Here is a 23,515-nt window from a genome sequence, read left to right on the forward strand (position 1 = left end):
GAAAGCTGTACAAAGCCTTCTCCATATAAAGGGGAGTTCCCACGCTCCCTGTCCCACCTAATGAAGGGCAGAGCTGAATGGCTAGATGAAGCTATGTAACATGGAAGCTATATAACATGTGTCTCTGAGAAGACACGTATGGAGAAGGGCGCACTTGCTTCTTGGCTTTGGACTTGCACCAGGGACTTGGTAGACTTGGAGGAGACACACAGAGGAAAGAAATATAGAGCTACTTGGAAGAGACAAGGGAGAGAGGCAGTGAGGAGACTGACAGGGGTGGCCCTCACCTTGACTTGTACTTTGATTTTTCTCCTTTCACCTCAGAATTGCCTGGTCCCTTTTACCCCTTTCCAATGATTCCTGGAGAGAAGGTGCTACAGGCTTGTGGGAAATCTTCGGGCCTCAGTGGTCACACTTCGGGCCAACCCTGTTTGACTGGGCATTTACCCATGAGAGGATGGGTAATATGTGATGTTTTATTGGAAAACTAATATCCTATCTTTTCTATCTCTATACATATGAATTCTATTAATGTTTTTTCATGTTAAGAGTGTGCTTTGTCTTTGTGCACATGGACGGCTAGATCCCTTTAGAGCATGCAAGTCAGGGGACTCTAGGGTATCCCTTAAACCAATCACTGGTTGTTATTAAACCAATAACAAAGCCACATCAATGGAGGAGGAGTAAATATTTCAGATGTTTCCGGAATTGTAATTCACTCAGCCCTCATTTACTCCAAGTGTCAAGCACTATGACAGGTTCTATTTAGGGTTACAAAGGAGAATTGGCAATGCATATGCAAGAGAAGCCCAGAGTTCAATTAGAAACAGGAGGACGGACACGTAGACAATGAAGGACTTTAGCTCCCTAAATACTCAGTAAATAACAACATAATTGATGACTCAAGAGACTGAACATTCTTTCATGAGGCAAAAATTTTGCCAATATGTTCAAAGATGTGACGACATTTTCCAAGAAAAATAGGAGGTGGACTCATTCTAGGCAAAGAGGAGAATGTGGGCTGATCCCATGGACCAGTAACCCAAAAGATCTAAACATGTTGAATAGCTGACAATGCTGATCTAAGATCAAATTTTAGGGACATGTGGCTGGATACTATTGGGGAATATCTTCAAATTAAATATTATCCTTCAAATGTATCTGAATTTTAATCTCAAGGCAAACAGTGTGGTGATGGGAGATATTTACACAAAGAGTAAACTACTTATATTTGTGTGTCAGAAAGAATTCCAGTAGCAGGAACAATGCTGTAAGAGAAAGGAGCAATGCTAGAGGCAAATATTTGTTGCCATAGTCTAGGTATAAAAAGGTCACATAATCGGGCCTCCCCGGTGGCGTAGCGGTTGAGCGCTGGGTTGCGAAGCTGCCCGCAGCCTCTGCAGCGCCGGTTCGATCCCCGGCTGCTCCCCGGCCACCGGAGGAGGGTCCCACATGGCGCGCAGACCTCTCCTGCCACCCGCTGCTCCCCTCAGCAGTGTACTTCGGTCCTTCTGCCTGTTCTGCTCCCCGCTCTGGCTCTGGTGAATTCTCTCACCCTCCCGCACCTCTGACTGTACCCAGTGCATGTATAAACAAACAAACAAATAAATAAATAAATAAATAAAAACATGCCTCTATTAAAAAAAAAAAAGGTCACATAATCATCACAATTGTCATGTCAAGGTAAAGAAGAAGATTGTTTTAAAGAATATTAGGTGACAAAATCACCTGGAATGGTCACTTGTTTTGATTGAAGAGGCAAAGGAACCTAGAAATTCTGAAAGGAAACTGCATAGTGATAATTAACCATAGTAGTGATAGGACTTAAGGAAAGAGAAAGGTGGTGACATCTGGACTTATAAAATTGTAACTGCTTTTAGAATATCACTGATTCATTACTTCTAACAACCAACAGTTAGCATTTCCTCTGGTGATCACTATACAAAGTGTTGGCTATCAAGATGGAGGGTAAGAAATGAAGGAGCTGTCTCAACTGCAAGAAAAAAGTAAATAAAGGGAAGATTTTTTAAAATGTATGAATTACCAAGGACAAATTGAGAAGATAAGGGGCAGAAGGATGAGGGGACTGGACTAATAACAGTGGTTTTCTAACTTTTTTGACTATGATCCCCTAGTAAAAAAAAAAATTTGCCATGTGACCCAGCACACCTATACACACAAATATAAACTATGATCAATTATGGTATATACTTGACTTTAACTGGGGCCTCCCTGGTGGCACAATGGGTTAAGATGCAGCACTATAGTGCTATCTGCAGCCACTGCAGCACGAGTTCGATTCCCAGCCAGGGAGGTGACCCATATGGCACTGCAGACTTCTCCGTCTTGCCTGCTGCTCCCCTCAGCAGTGTATTTCAGTCCGTCTGCCTGTTCTGCTCCCCACTTTGCCTCTGGTGAATCCTTTCACCCCCACACATCTGGCCTGTACCCCAATTCTTGTACTCATAAATAAAACTTTAAAAAAATATTGTATTTCACTTAAAAAATGCTGATGGAAATCTACTAAAATGATTTAATGATTGAAGTGTGAACAACACTGACAAAACTTATATGGAAGGATCAGTTTGTTTAGCAGCTAATTGGCCAAGGAGTTTGTGGGTTAGGAGGAATGTGTGGAGGTGTATGTCTTCCTCATTAGCAGGCAAAAGACAATCTGACCAAAGAAAAAGGAATCTCCCTTTCAATTTAATGGCTTTATCTTTCTATAGCCTTTGAGTTTCTCCTAGAGCAAGGCATAAATGAAAGAATGAAATGTACACCATGCAGTTTTTAAAAAAAAAATATTATTATATCCTAAGCTTGTAACGGATCTCTTAGAAAAATTAATAGCAGGCATCCCTCAGTCAAACCTACATTTACTTGCTTTCTTCTATGTACCCTGTTTTGTTTTAGTTTCTCAGAGCTAGTAACAAAAATGGTATCAACAAATTAACATTCTGGAAATTTTAAATATAATGGTTTTTCCTTGTCTTGAACCTAGCATTTCCATCTTGCAATTTATCTTAAGTGTCTCCTTAGATTTATCTCTGGTTTAAGGAAACTTCTGGCATGAATATATTTTAATAGTCTTAGTATTAAGAATATGACACTGAAATGGTCTATAGTTAATCCACTATTATAGCACCACCCTTCATGGGCTGTTAATATTTAGGGTAGGGACCAATAATAATTACTTTGTCCGCTATTTTTATTTGGCAGAAATTTCTTTTTTTTTTTGTTCCCTATTTGGAAAAGGCAAAATTCTGATTGAGATGCAATCCTGAGGTGCAATTTGTGTTTCCCCTCAACAGCATTCTGCCCCAGTGTCAAATGCCATTAGATAACATTTGACTACATGATATTCAACCTAGCTTTTTTTTTTTTTTAAATCTAAATTAGAAAACAAATATTCAGGAAAGATTGTAAGATCTTTTATGGCACGTTTATGTATCAAGCAGATTCCTGCGTCCATGGCAGGAAAGTTGAATGATGTTAGTTTGGGAAAGCCCCCAATCATGTATTCAGACAAACTAAAATTAAAACCAAATTAAGTCTTCAAACATGAACCCAGACTTTAGAGAAAGAAAAATATTTTTTTTTAAAAGACTTATTTATTTATTTATACAAGCACTGGGTACAGTCAGAAGCGTGGGAGGGTGAGAGAATTCACCAGAGCCCGAGCAGGGAACAGAACAGCCAGACTGATGAAATACACTGCTGAGGGGAGCAGCGGGCACAGCAGGAGAGATCTGTGCGCCATGTGGGACCCTCGCCAGCGGCCGGGGATGGAACCGGCGCTGCATAGGCTGTGGGCAGCTTCGCAAACCAGCGCCCAACCTCTGCGCCACCAGGGGAGGCCCAAAAGAAAAATATTTTTAAATGAATGCATAGCTATGATGCATTGCCACAAGAGGAATAGGCTACTTTATCTATTTTGCAATCCAAGCAAACAGAGTTTAATATCTACTTACTTGGTGAGCTTAATAGAAGGGTCAAGTTATTGTATCCAAAAATGATTAAAAAATGACTTACTTTCAAATTAGAAAACTGTAAAAGGAAACTAAGGACTTTTTTGCAGAACTATTGTGAAGATTAAGTGATGATGCAGCAGTGAAACTTGACAGTAGCTCAGTATTGTTATTATTATTATTATTAAATTTCAAAATACAATTCTAAATTCTTTAGCTAAAAGGAATGCCAGAAAATAGTCAGCAAGACATTCTAATCTTCAAACACAGAAGATACTAAAAAAGTTATTTGAATAACTCCAGATTTTTGTCAAACGTTATTTTTGGGAAAAAAAAGGATACCCATTTCTTTCAAGGATATCTTGAAAGAAATATATGCTTGCTGTGTTGCTCTACCCACTTCCACTGCTGTTAAATCAAATTTCTAAAACTGATAATACTTACATTACTCCAAAATACATCTGCTTATATAATTGGAGAAATATTCTTGACATACGATTAATTCAAACATTATCCTTTTTTGCTTGAAGTATGTCAATCTAAAATAGCTCATGCACTGAAAACCGGAGGGCCCTGTCTGCCCACCTCTCTCTTTTAGAGATGTCTTATTCAGATCAGTGCTTTCTACTCACCTCTAAGGCCATCTTTCTACTCACCTCTAAGGCCATGAACAGCTTGAGATGCCCTGTGCTACTTATAACTCTACCTAGTTAGTCTGTATTGATGTCTGTCATATGACTGATGTACACTAAGTAGCAAAGATGAATATCAAGTGCTAAGATACCAGCTGAGAGGACTCAAAGGTCTTTCCTGTTAAAAGTGGTACTATTCATGAAAAAGTATTTAAATGCAACAATTTTACTCCTCCTCTGAATTATATATACTTACTGAAATCACTTTCAAATGAAAGTTCACAGGGTTATATGTAACTAGGGTTTTGTTTATTTACTTTTGTTTATTTACTTACTTTATTTACTTTTTTTAGTTCAGTTGTTTTTCCGCTCTACTTACAAAAACAGTTAAAGCCTATATGAATGTATAACTAGTTAATATATACATTCTATCTTTCCCAAATTAGTACTATTAGGCATTATCCATGGAAATATGAAATATATGCATGTGTGTAAGCTAGACAGACATACATATGTACTTTTTCATAGTTTATAATGAATTCAGGTCTCCAGTCTTGAACAAAATTAATTGAAAATATATGTAATAATTAATAAGATGAGGAATTATTTTCTTTATATATATAAATTCTCAGCAATTTTCTAGGAGGAAAAAACTCCAGTCTCTGTCAAGATGAGGGGAAATATTATCATTGTTGAAATATTCTAAAAATAATATATTTAATGATAAATTAATCAGGAAGTTCGTAATTATGTATTTTCTATTTTCAAAAATACTTTCTTTTGATAAAATATTAAAAATGATATAAATATAGCATGATAAAAGCTGTTATTGTCATTTTCCTCATTTTTTATAGATGTATATCAATGATTTTAAGCTATTCTACATATTCAAAGATATTTCATGGAAATCTTCTTGACTTGAGAACTAATTATTTCCTGTTCGGTGTGAGGACAGATGTCATTGTTTTAGTCAATAATTTAATCAGCAACTACTTGCTGAGTGCCAAACACTGGAAATATAGAAGTACTTAGGATGAGGAGAACCCTCAGTAAATCATCAGCGTAACAGGACAGACAGATGGATATTGTGATAAGCTGAAAGTCGTGTCTCCCTAAAATCCAAATATTAAATCCTGAGCTAATCCTAATGTGAGGCTATTTGCAGGTGAGCATTTAAGGTCAATTGGTCTGAGTGTGAGGCCCTCATGAATGGGATTAGAGCCCTTACAAAAGTGGCCCTAGATAATTCTTTTGTCCTTTCTACCATGTAAGGACAGGAGAAAGACACCCTTGTAAGGTAGCAGCAGTCCCTTTCCATACACCACATTTGCCAATGCCTGGCTCCTGGTCTTCCCAGACTCCAGAAACTGCTCTGAGTTACAACCCAATGAAACAGACCTAGTCTTTCAGTCCCACTGATAAAGATTTCATTGCTCTGTCTCCAAATTACAGTAACTTCAGTTCTGAATATCCCATATCTTCTCCAAACTCTGGCATTGAGAGTGAATAAAACACTGCATTTCTCTCTAGTTTTTAGGGATATTGTTTTATAAACTATTATACTGATAACTGACTAAATCAGACTCCTTCAGTAGATGTCTAAAGCCACAGATAATTTTAAGATTAAAAAATGCAAATATATTAGTGTCAGGGAAACTGGTAAAGACACATGTGTCTCCATAGCGGGGGCTTTGACAACATGACTCTGTTTTTTCTTTTTATTATATCCTAAGTCCTAATATGAGACTTTAAAATGTGAATGTTGGCCGTGGTGAAGTGTTCAAAGTATGGAATGATGCAGGACCCTGAAAAGGAGGTCCAAATAAGCTCTATAGTCATCTCTCAACAGCTCATCCAAGTCCCCAAGCAGGAACAGCAAAGTAGCAGCTGGTTTAAACCATGTCCAGTAGTATGGAGGCCCTAGGAATACACCTCCGAAGCCTGCACACTCAAATGCTTCTTCCATCATGGGTAAAAGCTGTCCTCATCATAGGCCAGCTCTATAAAGGCAAAAATGATTGCAAAAATAAGCAAGAAGAATAAAAGGAAGTGTGCACAGCAGCATTTAGTGATATTATAATCTGAATTATAAACAAGCCAGATTAAATTTGCATGTGAAAGACTCTCTGGCTGTTGATATGGATGGATACAGACATGGACTGAACAAACACTGTCATTGTTTTAGATAGTTTATAATTAACAGGGGAGGGAACAAGACTTGGCTTTCCGCTCTGAGTGATACACAGCAGCCAGGCAATTGGGTCTTGGCTCAGATTATTGTCCCAAATTATCAGTATTTCTTACCTTGGGAACAAATTATGACTCATTTGAAAAATGCCACCCATTATAACCACTGAATTTTGTCCAATACAAGCCCAAAGGACAATACTCTAAGTTTATTAATAATATAAACAATTATACAATCTGATTGAAGACACGTGCTTATGAAAATAAAAGTTCAAATCCTTCCTCTGTCAATTTGTGTCAATTTCTACATTTCTGCTTTCTTTTTCTTTTATCCTTTTCTTTCCGCAAAAAACCAAAAATATCATTTTAAAAATGCCCATCTTTATAACAAATTAAACATTTAGCTGATATTCTCTGGTAGCCTAAAATGGCTAATGGATTTCTGTCATTTTTAATTCTTTAAATCAGGATGCCATTAATTAAGGTATATTTGCATTTGCAATTTGATTGAAATTGCTTTTCTTCTTGGGAATTCTAGATGTAACAAAACAAATCTTATGACTGGACATGCTTCTGAAGTTTCCCTAAATATAACAAATGACAAAAACATTTCCATAAATAGAGCTCTGATTTATAATACCTTAAAATTACACTATATAATAATTTGTGATTATATCTTCACAACTTCCAATGAGGGAGACTGTTGCTACCGTTTGCCAGATCCTTTGTTAACTACCTTATCAAAAACAGTACAGCATATTTTATTACCAGTTTATTTCTCAGAAACTAAAACTTTATAAAGGTTCAGTAACTAGTTTCGGTTCCACCATTAGCTAATAATTGGTTGTGAATCTAGGGCTTTCTGATTCCAAAATCTGTGGTCATCACCATTATCCCACACTCATCCAGGGAATACTAATTACTAATAGTGATTATGACACATTCTTCTAAGCACTTGACCATATTAACTCACCTAATTTACACAAGTTGATGAGCATAAAGCTCCTATTATTAGACCCAGTTTACAGATGAGCAAACTAAGGCATAGAAAACATAATTGACTGTAACATTGCAAATCTGGAAGATGATGGAATTGGATTGCAAGCCCAGGCAGTTCTCATGATTAAAGATGATGCTACAATAGCAGCAGGGACTTATGTGTTATTACAGTTTTTGTTAAATTATATGCAAAAATTTTATTCATATAATAAACCACTGCCCATTCAATTATGCTTAGAGCTAATTTTTAGGAAAAAATTGTGCAAACCTCTTTCATTACATTGGTCTGGTTATATAAGAACTTGCTTAATTTTGGTGGTAAAGTCTTGATATTACTAAATATATTGAAGGTTTTTATTTCAATCTTATAAACAATTTAACTGTATTCATTAGCTAATGAGAATGGTCATATAAGGCAATAAAGAGATTTCAGTGAACAAAGGAATTAAATGTTTATACAAAATGAGTAATATCTACTTGACTTTCTAGTCTTCCAGTATCCTGAAATTAAACTGTGCTTTGAAAGTATCAAATGTATTTTTTCTCTTCCAAGTGTAAATACCCCAAAATAAAATTTAATGAAAGAGTAAATAACCTGGATATTACAAATGGAGACCCCTTTCTATATTTGCTGGGGATTGCTGTGTGCTGTATGTGGGAGAAACTAAGTATTTTCATATTTCATTTAGATATAATTTTCTCCAAAATAAGAAATTAATTTGGGTCACTAATTAATATTAAATATAACTTTATCATTTATCTCTTAGATGAATAACATACAAACTCTGGGTGTATCATCCAATTTTAAAAGAAAATTATGGTCAACTTTTTATAGGTCCCTACTTATAATGTTAGTCACATTATAATACCAACTATTTTTAAGGGGGGGGGGACAGTAAACTAATAATGCAGTATTTATTACCTCATTTGACCTTGAAAGAAATCTTATGAATAGGTAAAGCAGATCCTTCCTCTCGTTCTGGAGATGAGGATACTGAGGTCTAGAGGTTTGAGCAGTCAGATGATCAATGTAGGAGTTGGAACTAAATTAAGATCTTCTGCCACTGAGAATCATTCCCTTTTCATGACACCATAAATATCACATGTCAGTTATCATATGGTACTTATGTAAGTAGAAGCATACCAGATACCCTATTGGGTAAAACTATAATAAAACTGAACTTTGTCAAAATACTATGTTAAGTAAACTTTTTAGGTTTCCATTGCTAGAGTTATAAGAACCAAAAGACACTGAAAGTTTCCAGTGACTTCATTTTATACAGTTAAAATAGAGGCAAAAATTCTACACTTCTAAATTCTGCATATAAAGATGCATTAACTACTGACATATACGGCACATACATATACAAAATAGATCTTAATCTGCTCTTTTATTCTACAATTGGTTTGTGCATGAAAAGACTAAATCTAGACATATTTCAGAACAGTGTTGTAATCACATGAATTTTCTACACTTTTCATTATAAATATATACACTTGAAATCACAGTATATAACTATGTAAATGATACTGAATAGAAAATACCTACCAGTAAAGAGCCTTTGTGGTGTACATGATGGGGATGGAGACAGTTCAGACAATCTGCAGTCCACTGAGCAACTGGTGACCAAAATATGTGCCATCACTGTTCGAAACTAAAGAGATACCAGAGATAACTAAGTCAGTCAACAAATATCATTCACATCATTTGCACAAGTGTATCTTTCAACACGTAGTATTATAAGAAGAAAAAAAAAAGATGTCTGACAAGCAATCCATTGGGCTTTAATTAACACACCTCTGTTTCCCACACAATGTATAGTCCAGCAGTAGAAACACACTACGTACTAATTAAGTAAGTCTGAGTAAGAAGTATTCTATTGTTACTGGAAGGCTGTAAATTTATCAATAAGAAACAAAGCAAGTGAGAAAGCAAAGGTAACATTCTCTAATGTGCATTTAGGGTCTATTTGCTGAAAATGATATTATGCCTGTGTATGAAATTTCATTTAGTCTTTACAACAAAACCACAAGGTAGAGTCTCTTACAACAAAACCACAAGGCTCAGAACAGTTGAACACTTGACCTCAAACTCTGAACACTGCAGGCAATGCTCTTTCACCACATCTCATGGAGCATAAACAGCACATGCTTCATGCTTTGCCTGTTTATACTCCATATGTCCTCCAACATGAGAGACATATTAAGATTATTATACAAAGATGCATCTCCTGGGTCTCTATCTCCCTTATGTTTCTTTTGAAAGATAAGCATGCATTCTACTCATCTTTGCATGTCAGGATATAATGTGCAATATCATTTTGGGATATAGTCCTGGCACACACACAATTTGCTGAGTGAATGAATGAACAAGAACAACAAATGTCAAAATTGGCATGTATTTTTTGTCTCAATTCACATTTTTGTTACATCAATCTTTCCTTTTACTTGCCAAAGTCATCTTTTTGTTTGCAACACAATCTCAAAGAGGAAAGAGGAGAAAGAATAATCTGAAAAATCAGGGGAATAAAGTTCAGACATGCTCAATGCAGAGAATTTCAAGCTAGTAATTAGTACTTAGTTTAGTGGTTAGTTAATTTAGTTCAATTGCAGCAATTCCTAAAAAAGAGTAAAAGGTTAAAAAACAAGGCAATTTTCCAGAGAGGGGAAAAAAAATCTAACTTTTCACTTCCAGATCAGGTATTAGCTTGGGACAAAAACACTGCTGACCGCCATCCCAACAGCCAGATCCAAAGGGGAAAAGAGTCACAAATAGAAAATGAAAATAACTAAAATATATAAATAAAACTGCATGAATTAAGTAACTAGGGAAAGTTACTTTGGATGGCAGATACTGTAGAGAAGCAGCTTGGAGAATGGAGGGTCAGACCCCAATTTAAGCTGAGGAAGAACCAATGCCACAGGCGTTAACAAACTGCAGTCTGCTGCCTGCCTGTTTTTGTGTAGCCTACGAGCTAAGAATGGCTCTTGCATTTTTAAATCATTGAAAGAAATCAAAAGAATCATGTAAATTATTTGAAATTCAAATTTCAGTGTCTATAAATAAAGTTTTATTGGAATACAGCCATAGCCACTCATTTACAAATTGTCTCTGCTTTGATGCTACAATAGTAGAATTGAGAGATTGACAGAAATAGTATGACTTGCAAAGCTGAAACTGTATATACTACCTGACCCTTTATAGAAAATGTTGGCTGATTTCTTGTCTAGAGAATTGTTGGTGCTCACTGGAGATGATATCAGCAAAAAGGAAAAGGGTGTTTCAGGAAGGAATGGAAGCACTGGTGCAAATTCACTTTCCTACGAAGGATCAAGAGCTTCAAGGGCAAGGCAGTAGCTGCACTGAGTGTGTATAGCAGGGTCTTTTTTTTTTTCCTGGGGTTATTAGAGATTTTTCCTGGAGGAGGCACCAGTAAAGAGGACAGACTCAGACACACTCAGTCTGACACACAGCTGGATCAGAGAAATGGATGCAGAAAATGGGCAGCAGGAGGGCAGGATGAAATTTACATGAGGTGTTCAGGGCTCTTGCTCCCTCAGTATATGTGCAGATAAAGACAGATAAGTTGGATAATCGGCCTTCTTGCTAATGGCCTGAGAAGGGAGATTACAAGACCAAACAGAAGAATCCGAAGCAAATTAAAAGACACTCCATCTACTCCATTTAAAGGTGCACAGGGGACCATATCAAAGGATGAATAAATGAGCAAGGAAGCAAAACAAAACAAAGATTACAAAGACAAATCTGCTACATAACAGGTGGAAACTATCTTTATGGGGGGAATATTTACATTTGAAAGACATCAAAGAAAGTTAGTTTTGTAGAAGATCTGCTTTGGCTCTCAATTAAGCTTGAGACAAAGAACAAAATCCTAAAGATTTATCTTCAGAGAAGTTAATTAAACCCCCCAAATGAGAAGACACTTAAATGATTTTCCATTGAACTATTAATTGCATATTGGTGAAGAGAACAGGGGTTCGGCTCTCGAAGACTTAGCTCTTAATACCAATTCCACCATTTTCATAGTTTATAAACTTACACAATCCTCTTATTCAAAACCTCATTTCCATTACTTCTAATACAGTATATGACAAAATGCACATAACATACCCAGTTGTATGACAAAATATGCATGATATACCCAGCCACCTCAGTATTTACCTGCCACCTATCTTCTTTCAGGTGTGGCCAGACCTGCCTAATTTCTCATCATCCTGTTCTAACACTAATTCATCTATGTGATTATTTTAGCTGTAAGAAAATTGTTGCCAAACATGTAAGTCTGTCTCGTTCCCTTGTACTTGACTTTGTATCGTCTGTTTTCTCCAGGTAGCTGACACCTTTTAACCTTGGGCCCTTTTCTATTTAATTAATAAGTTGCTATTCCCTTGAAAGAAAATTTAATTCAGAAATGAATTCTATCAACATTTTTAATATTGTAGGTAGAACTAAACAGTCACATTTTACGCATTAATCCATTACTGTAATTCATACTGTATAATTATCTGTTTACATGTGTCTTTCCTGGGAATTTGTATTTGGATCACCTTGATTGATATGATGTGAAATGTTATCAAGATAATGAACTTTGACTTCATGGGGAAGACAGACATGTACGTACACACACACTTCTAAGCGGTGAATACCTAAGCTTACTAGCCTAGTAGGGGGGCCTGGGTCTGAGTCTTCTGACATTTTTTGAACACACAGCACATTCTTCAGGTCAGTTGTAATCTGGAGTCTGACAGTGACTTCAGAAATGCTAGGTGCACAACAGGCTCTATTATTTGCTCAAAGGATAAAGAAAGAACACAAAGAAGAATGATGGAAAGGCAAACTTGGTGAGGATCTGGCACACACAAAAAATGAACACTTAGCATATTGTGGGTGGAATGCTTTTCCATTTTCCTGGAAATTCATTTGGAGATATGAACAAAACAGTAGGAATCTATAGATGTGGGTAAAGCAACGTTAGATGTAATTTCCAATAACGCACTTCCTTCATATCTTCAACACCTACAATGTGCTGGACTCTAAGTCAACTAATATTGCTCTTATTTTTTTCAGAGGAAGAAATTAAAGGTGAGTGAAACAGTAGTGTTTTTTTTTTTTTTGACCAACATAACACAGATGATAGGAAGCCAAGGATATCAAATTCTAAAGTGTAGGCATCTCAATATAACTAACTATGCTTGGCCTCTATTCTGTTAAAAGATCCTCTTTACAAAACATTTACTATGAAAATAGTCAATAAATGGTAGTTGTTACTGCTGTTACTAATACTCTTGTCCAACAAAAAGGAAACAATTGAACATTATGGAATGTCACATTGTTAAAACTTTTATTATGTTTTATTGCTGTAAGTATGGCAGCTATCCTAGCACGAGAGAATATATAAGTGCAGAACACAAATGTTAAGTGTGGGCTCAAAATATAGACAATTTCACAGAGAGTAGATATAGATTAGAAGACATTGTAATGGAAACAACAAGATTGTGTGATTATAGATAACTTACTTGAAGTTCATCAAATTTTTTCAAGAAAATGCAAATTTGCTTTAGTGCAAATTTATATTTTACAAATCAGAAAATACATAAACATATATATAAAATACATAAATATCTCTAAATTTACATGGTAACATTCAGATATTCTCCACATTTGAAATAGCATTTTTTCTCTATGCAAGATAATGACTGTTGTTTTATCAAGACTTTTTTGCCTATTTATTTCACTATTGGAAATGGAAACATTTAAAGACAGATTTAAGAAGCAAAAATTATTAAAGTAAAGCATTGTTTAAAATGGAGTCATTTAAACCATTTACTCTACATAAAATAGACATGGTTTACCTTAATGAGTCTCATTAGTATAAGCAATCAACACATGATGATGCTAATTCTGTACTCCAAGGTTACAGACACATGCACACACACAAGCACATATATGATATATGTATGACAGAGTGCTATTTTAGAACTATCTAAAGAGCATTTTTTTTCATTGTTAAAATTCTAAAGTCACTTTACATGGGAGAGGGGAGAAAAAAAAAAGTTACTTTTCAGTAAAATTAACTATTTAGTGACTGTATTTGATAGCCATCAAGTCAGGTAGGAAATGAGAAATCAAAAAGGATGACTGCCTTGGTGAAAAAGGCTCAGGCATAACCAAAGTAGGAGGGATATGTTTCAGTTTGTTTTAAATTGCTACTGAGTAGGTTTATACGTGTGTTTACATTTATAATGAGGCAACTGCCACTTCATGTTTATATTTATTGGCTGTTAAACTTTAAAGATTGGTTGTACTGAAAATAAACTTCCCTACTTATTCTACATTTGTTCTCCTAATGTTCCAATTACTTTTTTCTATTAATTTTAAGACAGAACTAAACAAAAATCTGTAGATTTTTTTCGTATGTAATTTACAAAACAGACACAGTGGTTTCTATTTAAAATGCAAATCTGACTCCAACATTATCTAATTGGGTTGCAATATCCATTTGGGAGGCTGTGGATAAAGGGCTCTCTTATGAATCAGAGCTGTCATGATGTACAGCAGTGGTCAAGCTGTTTGATCCAGGGGCGCCTTGGAATTGAGCTAATGCAGAAAGGTGGTCAAAAGTTAGGGCAAAGGATCAACATAGAGAAAGTGGGAAACAGTATCTATTGGCAAAACAAAAAAAAGCTTTCACAAACTCTCATCACACTCTGGAATTGTACTCTGTACTGAAGATAAGAATTATGTAAATCAAAGGAAGGGATACTTGGAACCCCATTCACCCCCAAAGGCTATGGTACAATCTCAATATTATTTTAACCATTATATTATCCTCCTCTGCTCTTTCCTCTTTCTTTTCCTTCTGCTTCTCCCCATCGCCTACTCCTCCTCTTCCTGTTTCTCTTCCTCTTTTTCTCTTTTCCCAGGAGCAACAATGTCATCAGTTATTTAGGTACTATGCTTATTTTCTTTCTCTTCACATCCTCCAAAATTGTTATGATCCATATTTTACAGAAATTGGGACTCTTACAGATTGAATGTCAAAGCCAAACAGCCAGAGGGTGGGGCAAAAGTTGGCTTCAGACCTCAATCTATTGGAGTCTTTAATCAATAAAAGAAAGATTCCTGGGAGTAGAACTCTTATGTATAACATCACAGACCTGAGCTTATACAGAATTAGGATATGCATTTGGGGTGGTGAAAATGGGGAGCTGAATTAAGTGACCCTTCAGAACATAATTGTGCATCAGTTATTCAACTCAACAACAGTAATAGGTAAATACTTGGAGGCAATGGAACACATTTCTGATCCTTAATGTTAGGAGACGCCATTATTATTTTCAACGTACCATTTAACTTCTGGAGGATAAAATGAAGGAACAATTGTTACTAGAACTAGCCATGTCTAGACTGCAGGAGTGACTAAAGGGTAGTTCTTTATCAAACTGCAACAAAATTAGCAATCTATGAATAGTTCAATATTCTGAAAGGGAGATCAGACACAGAGCCCAAGCAAAGCAAACCTAAAACTCATTTTTGAAAGGAAGGGGGAATGAGAAGGAGTAGGAAAGGAAAAGAAAGCAAGCTTAGTTATCATCTTAAGACCTAATAGAACTACTGCAATGTTCAAGCTTTCTACCAGAATACATCAACTGAGGCAAAATATGCATTTAGATTAAAATGGAAATGGCTCCCTTACAACTTCTAAGCTGCCTACTAGAATGTGAAATAATTTCAAGTATTTGCCAAGCCACTGCACTAGTGATTCTGAGACCTGAAAAGACCTTAGTTTCTTGAAAGCACAAGGAGGAAGGCAGCCAAAAGAACGCAGAAAATATTCAGGCTAGGGTTTCCTCATTTTGCACCAGTCTGGATACTTAGATGGCTATCTTAATGAATACTGCTGGAAATTTTCCTAGTTTTGGTCTTCAAAGGAAGAGATTTATGGTTCAGAAACCCTATCGTTTTTAAAAGTGGATATTACAATTTTGAAAAAGATGATGGCTTACTAGTACTTTGGGTTTAGAGATGTCTCAGAATATTTTACATAGAATTAGAATATTAGATGGAGTTAGAATATTTACAAATTTCACAAAAATCCCTTGGTCACTGGAAGTGACGTCACTTTTTTGAATGTCAGACAGAGCTAAAGACAAATGCAATAAGCATTCCTTAGTGCTGGTTTTTCAAACTCTGTTGACTAAGCAAGGAGAACTATATTGAATACTTAGGATACTATGTTCTTAGGAGAGAGAGAGGCTTACTATGTTTAAAATGGCAGTGAGTTTTGCTAATGGAAAAATGTATTCAAAAATTGCATTGCTTTATACAGTTGTCTTTGGCACCAAGTCTCTCTCAACACTATACCTTTAAACAATAGAAGTATCTTTCTAAATGTGGATACAAAGAGAGCCTTTACATGTATATATTAAAGAAAGGAAGTTTCTAGGTAAATTAAAATTGATATGAAGAACAGAATTTACAAATATAGGGCAAGATAGTCTAAGGTATGGAACATAAAGGCTTTGGACAGGAATTTCTCTAGTTGATCCTTGAACAGTGTGGGGCTTAAGGGTACTGACCCCCCATCTTTCAAAAGCTTCCCATAACTTTTGACTGTCCCCAAATTTAACTAATAGCCTGCTGTTAACAGGAATTCTAACTTACTGATAATATAAACAATTAACATATTTTGTATGTTATAAGATTATATACTGTATTCTTATAATAGAATAAGCTGGAGAAAAGAATGTTATGAAGAATATCATGAGGAGAAATTGCATTTTATAATACTGTACTATATTTATACTGTAAATTTGCCTTGCCTATTTACAAGAAAATCCACATGTAAGTGTAACAGTGCAATTGAAATCTGTGTTGTTCAAAAGTCAACTTTTTAAAAAGATTTATTTATGCATACAAAAACTGGGGTCTAGGCTAGAAGTGTGGGGGAGGGGATGAGAGGATTTATCAGACACAGAGCAGGGAGCCGAACGAGTGGAATACAATGCTGAAATACAATGCAGAGGGGAGTAGCAGACATGACAGGAGAGGTCTGCTGTGCCATGTGGGTTAGCTCCCTGGCCAGGGATCGAACTCATGCAGCAATGGCTGGAGACAGCTTGATAGAGCTGAGACTTTAGCCCCTGCACCACCAGGGAGGCCCTCAAAAGTTGACTTTTATGGACAGGTTTTTCTTAAGCTGTACATTCATACAGTGAAGACAACCATTAGGATTATCAGCCTTTTTAGCGGGGATTTGCTGATGTTCATAAGCGGAGAGCTGCCTGATGGACTTAAAAACACTCTGACTGGCAGCTCCATCACTAATGTCAGGGGCCATTTGCTCCAACTTTACGAAGTTGTCCTCTTCCTCAGTCATAGATCATGAGTATTAATCTTGAATCTATGGTCTCCATCACAGTAGAGATAGCTTGCCTCAGAGGAGGATGATATTAGCCAAGAGTATACCAGAGACCAAGTTCTCCAGCTAGAACTTCTAAATAAACTACTTAGATAGAGAAGGTCCTCAAGCCTTGTGCTACTCAAACACTGTATATTTTGGGAATTGAAAACAATGTCCGGCCTCTCTGGTGGCACAGCGGTTTAGCGCTGGGTTGCGAAGCTGCCCGCAGCCTCTGCAGTGCTGGCTCAATTCCCGGCTGCTCCCCGGCCACCGGGGGAGGGTCCCACATGGCACGCAGACCTCTCCTGCCACCCGCTGCTCCCCTCAGCAGTGTAATTCGGTCCTTCTGCCTGCTCTGCTCCCCACTCTGGCTCTGGTGAATTCTCTCACCCTCCCGCGCATCTGACTGTACCCAGTGCTTGTATAAATAAATAAATAAATAAATAAATAAATAAATAAATCTTTAAAAATAAAGAAAGAAAGAAAAACAATGCCAAGCTTAGAATTTAAGTAATTTATCCAATTAGAGTATAAATATAGTGCTACTACTGCATCCTAGACTCCAAATACAGAATGGAATCAGGAGCACAGATTTAAAATCACCTAGACTTGGGACTAGAATGCAGTGCTCCTTTATGCATACAGCAGGCTAACAGTTCGAAAACAGTGCCTATTGTTTGCTAGTCACGTGTCAGAGATCTACCTGCCTCAGCCTTATCAACGATGCCAGCCAGGTTTCATCTCTCTGGCTAAAGGTCAAGTTGCAACCACCTATATCCAAAGGCACTTTTGATGGCCTCTTCCACAATCCTTGCTTTTACTGAGACCTAACCTATGGCCCAACACTAAAGACACTAATCTCCATGAGACTGACTTCTTAATTCTTCTAACAGCAGTCCAGGCAGGAATGTGCTGAGATTCCCAAAGAGGAAAACAAATGTAGGAATAAGGAAAAATATACGCCCAATAGGACAGGCCTAATCAAAGCCCAGGGCAACACAGGAGCCTAAGGAATTTGTTGCAAGAGTGTGAAAGAGGTTCACAAGACAGATCCCATACTCATAGTGGGGCTGGTGTGCTAGAAACACAAGGTCTGGAGGGAAAAAAGGAAATGGGTAGGACTTAAACTATAGTAGATAGGAAATTAAGATTTCTTATGTAAGATCTAGTGACTGGGATCTACTCAATGTGCCCAACTTGGTAATGTGGCAGCAACATGACTAACTCCCTTCTTTGCAGAGGGGAGACAATGCATTGAGAGTTTTTGTCCCAGCTATGAAAAGAGCATAATATCAACATTAACTCTATTGGAAGACTTTCACCAAGTAAGTTTAAGTCCACAGCATAGGGACCCTGGGCCACTATCACTGATTGAATAGCATCCTTACAAATGCAAGTCTGAATCTGTCCATCTTTCTCCCCTCAAAAAATATTTGGTGCTGAATTTATTCCACTACTGAGGTTCAGATAAAAGTCACAATTATATGATGGAAGAAAGATGTAGAGGCTACCCAAGCTACAAATGCTGAAAGATTCATCTGTAACGTAAGGTAGCTGAGAGCAGACTTTCTCCCTGCTAGCACCTAGCACAGTGCCTGGCACAGAGTGGGGTGCTGTGCTCCATTCAGGTGCAGATTCTTATAGAAATATAGTATTTTCAAAATGAGTCCTTACTCAAGCCTGGCAGCCACCAGCATTGGTACTATACCATTTAATTAGTGATAGCCTCACTACAACCACAGTACCATTGTTATTTCTATCTTTCATTAACAATTAGTGAGATTCCCCAAGAGTTATGTAAAGAGCTAACTGATCCAAATATGGACTGTATCCTTGAATCCTCAATATAACCTTGAAAGGGTGTATTAACCTTGTTTTTCAGATTAGGAAACTGATGATTAAAACTTAGGTTACATTTTTCCAAATTTCATTTATTTTCCAACATACAATGACTTAATTTTTTATTTTCTTTTTGACAGTTTTCTTGATTCAGAAAGAATAAGTCAGAACTGGCTAATTCTGGCATCATTACCTGGTCATGTGATAGTAATCCTGCCAGGGATCCAATTCCCCACTTTTTAATTGGGATAAAAAAAGGTAATATACATGTAAAAATGATATGACAAAGACATGCAGGTGGAAATCATTATGCATATTTTTCTAAAATGGACATTTCCATTCTGAAACTCATATAATGGTGAGAAAAGGAAGCAAGGGGCCTTAGCTAACTGGCCAGAATTACTCAGTAAGCTTGGCCTCAATTGGAGTCTAAGACCATCAAATGCACCTTTGGATATAGCCATTGTAGCTTGACCTTCAATCAGAGATGCAGCCTGGTCTGGAATTGCTGAGAGCAATGAAGGTGTAGGTCTGGAATTGCTGAGAGCAATGAAGGTGTCGGTCAGGTCAGCCTCACCGCTGAGGGAATAGTTTACCATCATGGAAAGTTTACCTTAGTTCTGGAACTCTTCCTTAGTATGCTTTATTATCATGTCTACATAATACCTAAGGAATAGAAAGAATAGAATGCTTCTCCAAAAACTTGGACTGATTTGACCTTTATTTCCCCTAAAAGAGAAATAAAATTCTTCAAGATGTATTGCTTCTATCAGAGTACTAGGAATAGCTAAAGGATGCTTTATAATTATTTAATTTAAACTTTTAATTAAGGGGTTATTTTGCAAAAATAAAAAGAAACTTTTTTTCATTTCATGCAACTAATAGAATTAAATCAATTAAAAGACAAATAATATAGCTGAATCTGCTTTAATTCTTTTTGTTCTCATTTCCTTAAAGGAGATGTGAATTTTATAGCAGAACTTATATTAAACTTCAGCAGACTGTCCTTTCTTTTAATTACCTTTTTAAAGATATTCTTGATTACTGTCATGCTTAACCACACATTTTTTAGTACATTTTGCTGTTTTTTATGTTGATTGTTAAACTCCATAAAGCAGAGTAGACTTTCAACATATCTTGTAAGAAAAATTTTTCATCTTCAAAACCCATTCTAGAGAAATTATGTTCTACATGACAAAATAAAGAGTAAACATTATTTCCCTTTAGAATAACCAATTTCATAGTATCCTGGAACATTTAATTCATTATAATTTTATTTTGAATAAAATCAAAGAAAATGCTATTTTCTAATAGGTTATGAGTCCTGACATAATCAAATAATATGATTCATGCTTAATCCTTAAACATAACCACTGGCTCCCGTTAATCTATTTTTAAGTTTCTGATTATATGTTGCATGATCCACTAATATTTTAAAATATAATTTCCTATCTAAATTCATCATCTCTCTTAAATACGTAGTTTTTCCCTTTCTTTTTTTTTGCTTCTCAAAGTATTTAGAAAATAGTGGTAAATTACAGTACAAAAATTCTGAAATAGGTTATTTTTATTCTTCTATTATCAGTATCAATCACCTTTACACAGTAACTTGGTACAGCATCTGATTCTAGATGCCATGAGCTCACATGCTTTACTTAGAGAAACTCTTATTGTTTCAACAATATATTTAACAATGGAGTAAGAAGAATCTTGATAAAACCTTGAATACCATGAGACAAATAATTCAGCTGTAAAATAAATCATGTGCAAATAAATTTACTTATATACTAATGAGGGGGTCTCTTGTAGATAATGACATGAAGAATATGTCTGCGAGTAAGTTCTAATTGAGTAGATCTTCCAACACAGATTTTGAACTTGGACCTGATTTCAGCAGAGAAACACAAGAAAGGGACTGTCCGTTCTGAACTTTGAACATAGGTTTTTCTTAGTGATGGCAAGTCCATTATTCTAATGTAGAGAAAAAGATTATTTGCATTTGAGAAAAAGATTTGCCTAACAGGATGGGCAAAGGGAAGAGATATGTACTTCTTTCAAGTTTTGTATCTTTGATATGTCAAAAACAGAAAAGACAGATTTTTAAAAAATCAACTTCAGTTCACATTTTCAATAATTTAAGATAAAGGATGAAGAAAATTAACACAACATTATGTGACAAGTACAAAACTGCTCTAAATATATCATTTCCAATCACTGAGGAACCTAGCATTGAGAATATTGAGAAAAAATTATGGTATATTTGCTATTGTATTTTATTGACAAGAAAATAAAAGTTTTCCAGTCCTTATGTGGCAAAATCTATATACAGATGCATGGCTGTGTTTTGATTCAAAGGCTGATGCTTTTTTAATTATGTTTGTAATATTTGCTAACATGTTGTTATAACTAAATTCAGATGGTCTTTAATTTGAAAATTGAGTTTACTTAGAAAAAATTTACAGGCGGTAAAATTTACCAATTTTAGTGTATGGCTTACTAAGTTTTTATAAATGTTCGCAGCAGTATATAGCCATGTCCACAATCAAGACACACATTTCCATCACTATTGAAAGTTACCTGTGTCCCTTTGCAGGGATACCTTTCCATTCCCCAGCCCTGGCAATTTACTGCTCTGATTTCTATTGTTAAAGTTTTTCCAAAATGTTATATAAATGAAATTGCACAGGTGAAAATCTTTTGTATATAGTGTCTTTTACTTAGCATATGCAAAGCAAATCATTGGCCATAATTTTTTTTTAAAGATTTATTCATTTAGGGCCTCCCCGGTGGTGCAGCGGTTGAGCGCTGGGTTGCGAAGCTGCCCGCGGCCTCTGCGGCCCTGGTTCAATCCCCGGCTGCTCCCCGGCCACCGGAGGAGGGTCCCACATGGCGCGCAGACCTCTCCTGCCGCCCGCTGCTCCCCTCAGCAGTGTACTTCAGTCCTTCTGCCTGCTCTGCTCCCCGCTCTGGCTCTGGTGAATTCTCTCACCCTCCCGCACTTCTGACTGTACCCAGTGCATGTATAAACAAAACAAACAAATAAATAAATAAGTAAAACATGCCTCTAAAAAAAAAAAAAAAAAAAAAAAAAAGATTTATTCATTTATTTATACAAGCACTGGGCATAGTCAGAAGCACACGTGAGGGCGAAAGAATTCAACAGAGCCAGAGCGGGGAACAGGACACACAGAGTGACGAAATACACTGCTGAGGGGAGTAGCAGGCGAGACAGAAGGGGTCTGCCCCGCCATGTGGGACCCTCGCCGGCCGGCCAGGATGGAACCACAACTGCAGAGGCCGCAGACAGCTTCACAGCGCTGTGCTCAACTGCCTGCACCACCAGGGGAGCCCCAATACTTCATCTTTAGAAAGCTCATTGGTAAGATGTGTATGTACAAAGGATTATGCAAATTGATCTTACATTCTCTGGTTTTGCTAAGAAAAAATATTAGTTTTGATAGCATTTCAGTGAGTTACTTAGGATTTTCTACTTGTATAAAGATTCATGCTATTGGCCAATAAAGACAGTTTACTTCTCCTCTAATCTGGAGATAAAAAATTAATAGTTAATTCAGTAGTGTACTTAATTAATTAAATATACTCTTGGATATGTCATAATCATAACCAGAGAAATACAATAGTTTAGGGGAGGATGTGGCATTGGGTCAAGGAAACATTTTGTCTATTTGTTAGTTAAATGTGTTTTTAATAAAAGAAGTAGGTGAGACTGTACTTGTAGAGAGCAGCTTCTGAAGACAGCTGACTGCTGGGTTGATGTTCAGATGAATGATGAGTGGACAGAGAGAGGAAAATATATCATTAATCAAGTCATGTAACAGACACATGACATCTCATGATATATCAGTTATCTAAGTTTCAAAATGAAAGACATTCGAAATTAGAACTTCATGCTTTTACTTCCCTGAGTACTACATCAAAGCAGATGGTTCTCACTAGACTGAAGTTATGCTACCTTCGATTATGGATCACCTCTGCAAACAAAGAAGACTTGCACACATTTCTTTAGTAACAATTTTTAAATCCCATTTTCGTACTTAAAAGGCAACCATTATGGAAATACTTTTACAAGAACTAGAAAAATACAACAGTTAAGAATCTGACATGCATTATCTTTAGTCTTCATAATCCTCTGAGGTAGGTTCTCTAATTATCACTAACTAAAGCACGGGGAGGCCAGCCAGGGGTCTCTAACAAGTAGCACTGTCCAGGCCAGCACCCATATTCATCACAGAAGTCAAATCCAGTGGGAAAGGTGTGTGCAAGGAGCTAGTAGAAACTCTAGAATGAGTGCACTTGTGACTTTATTCACTTAAAAATATGAATTAATCCACTAAAAGGACTACTTCAGCCAGACTTCAGAGGTTCAGGAAGAAGATTTAATTGTTCGGGGAAAGGGGTCAAAGAAAAGCACCAAGCAGGAAGTGAGTTACTAGCCAGTCTGACT

The 23,515-nt window shown here is 36.4% G+C and overlaps 1 protein-coding gene across 6 annotated transcripts in view; it reads right to left on the reverse strand.

The window, feature by feature from the left end:
* The window catches only part of CHRM3 (cholinergic receptor muscarinic 3), a 520,419-nt gene that overhangs the window by 374,976 nt on the left and 121,928 nt on the right, over positions 1 to 23,515 (reverse strand). For all 6 annotated transcript variants that reach the window (XM_054694894.1, XM_054694892.1, XM_054694890.1 and 3 more), the window contains exon 2: positions 9,336 to 9,441. The gene's annotated coding sequence lies outside the window, so the exon portion shown is untranslated. The remainder of the gene's footprint in view (positions 1 to 9,335; positions 9,442 to 23,515) is intronic.

Source organism: Talpa occidentalis, unplaced genomic scaffold (assembly GCF_014898055.3).
Source record: "Talpa occidentalis isolate TD23 unplaced genomic scaffold, MPIMG_talOcc4v2.1 talOcc4.14, whole genome shotgun sequence".
Taxonomy (NCBI): domain Eukaryota; kingdom Metazoa; phylum Chordata; class Mammalia; order Eulipotyphla; family Talpidae; genus Talpa; species Talpa occidentalis.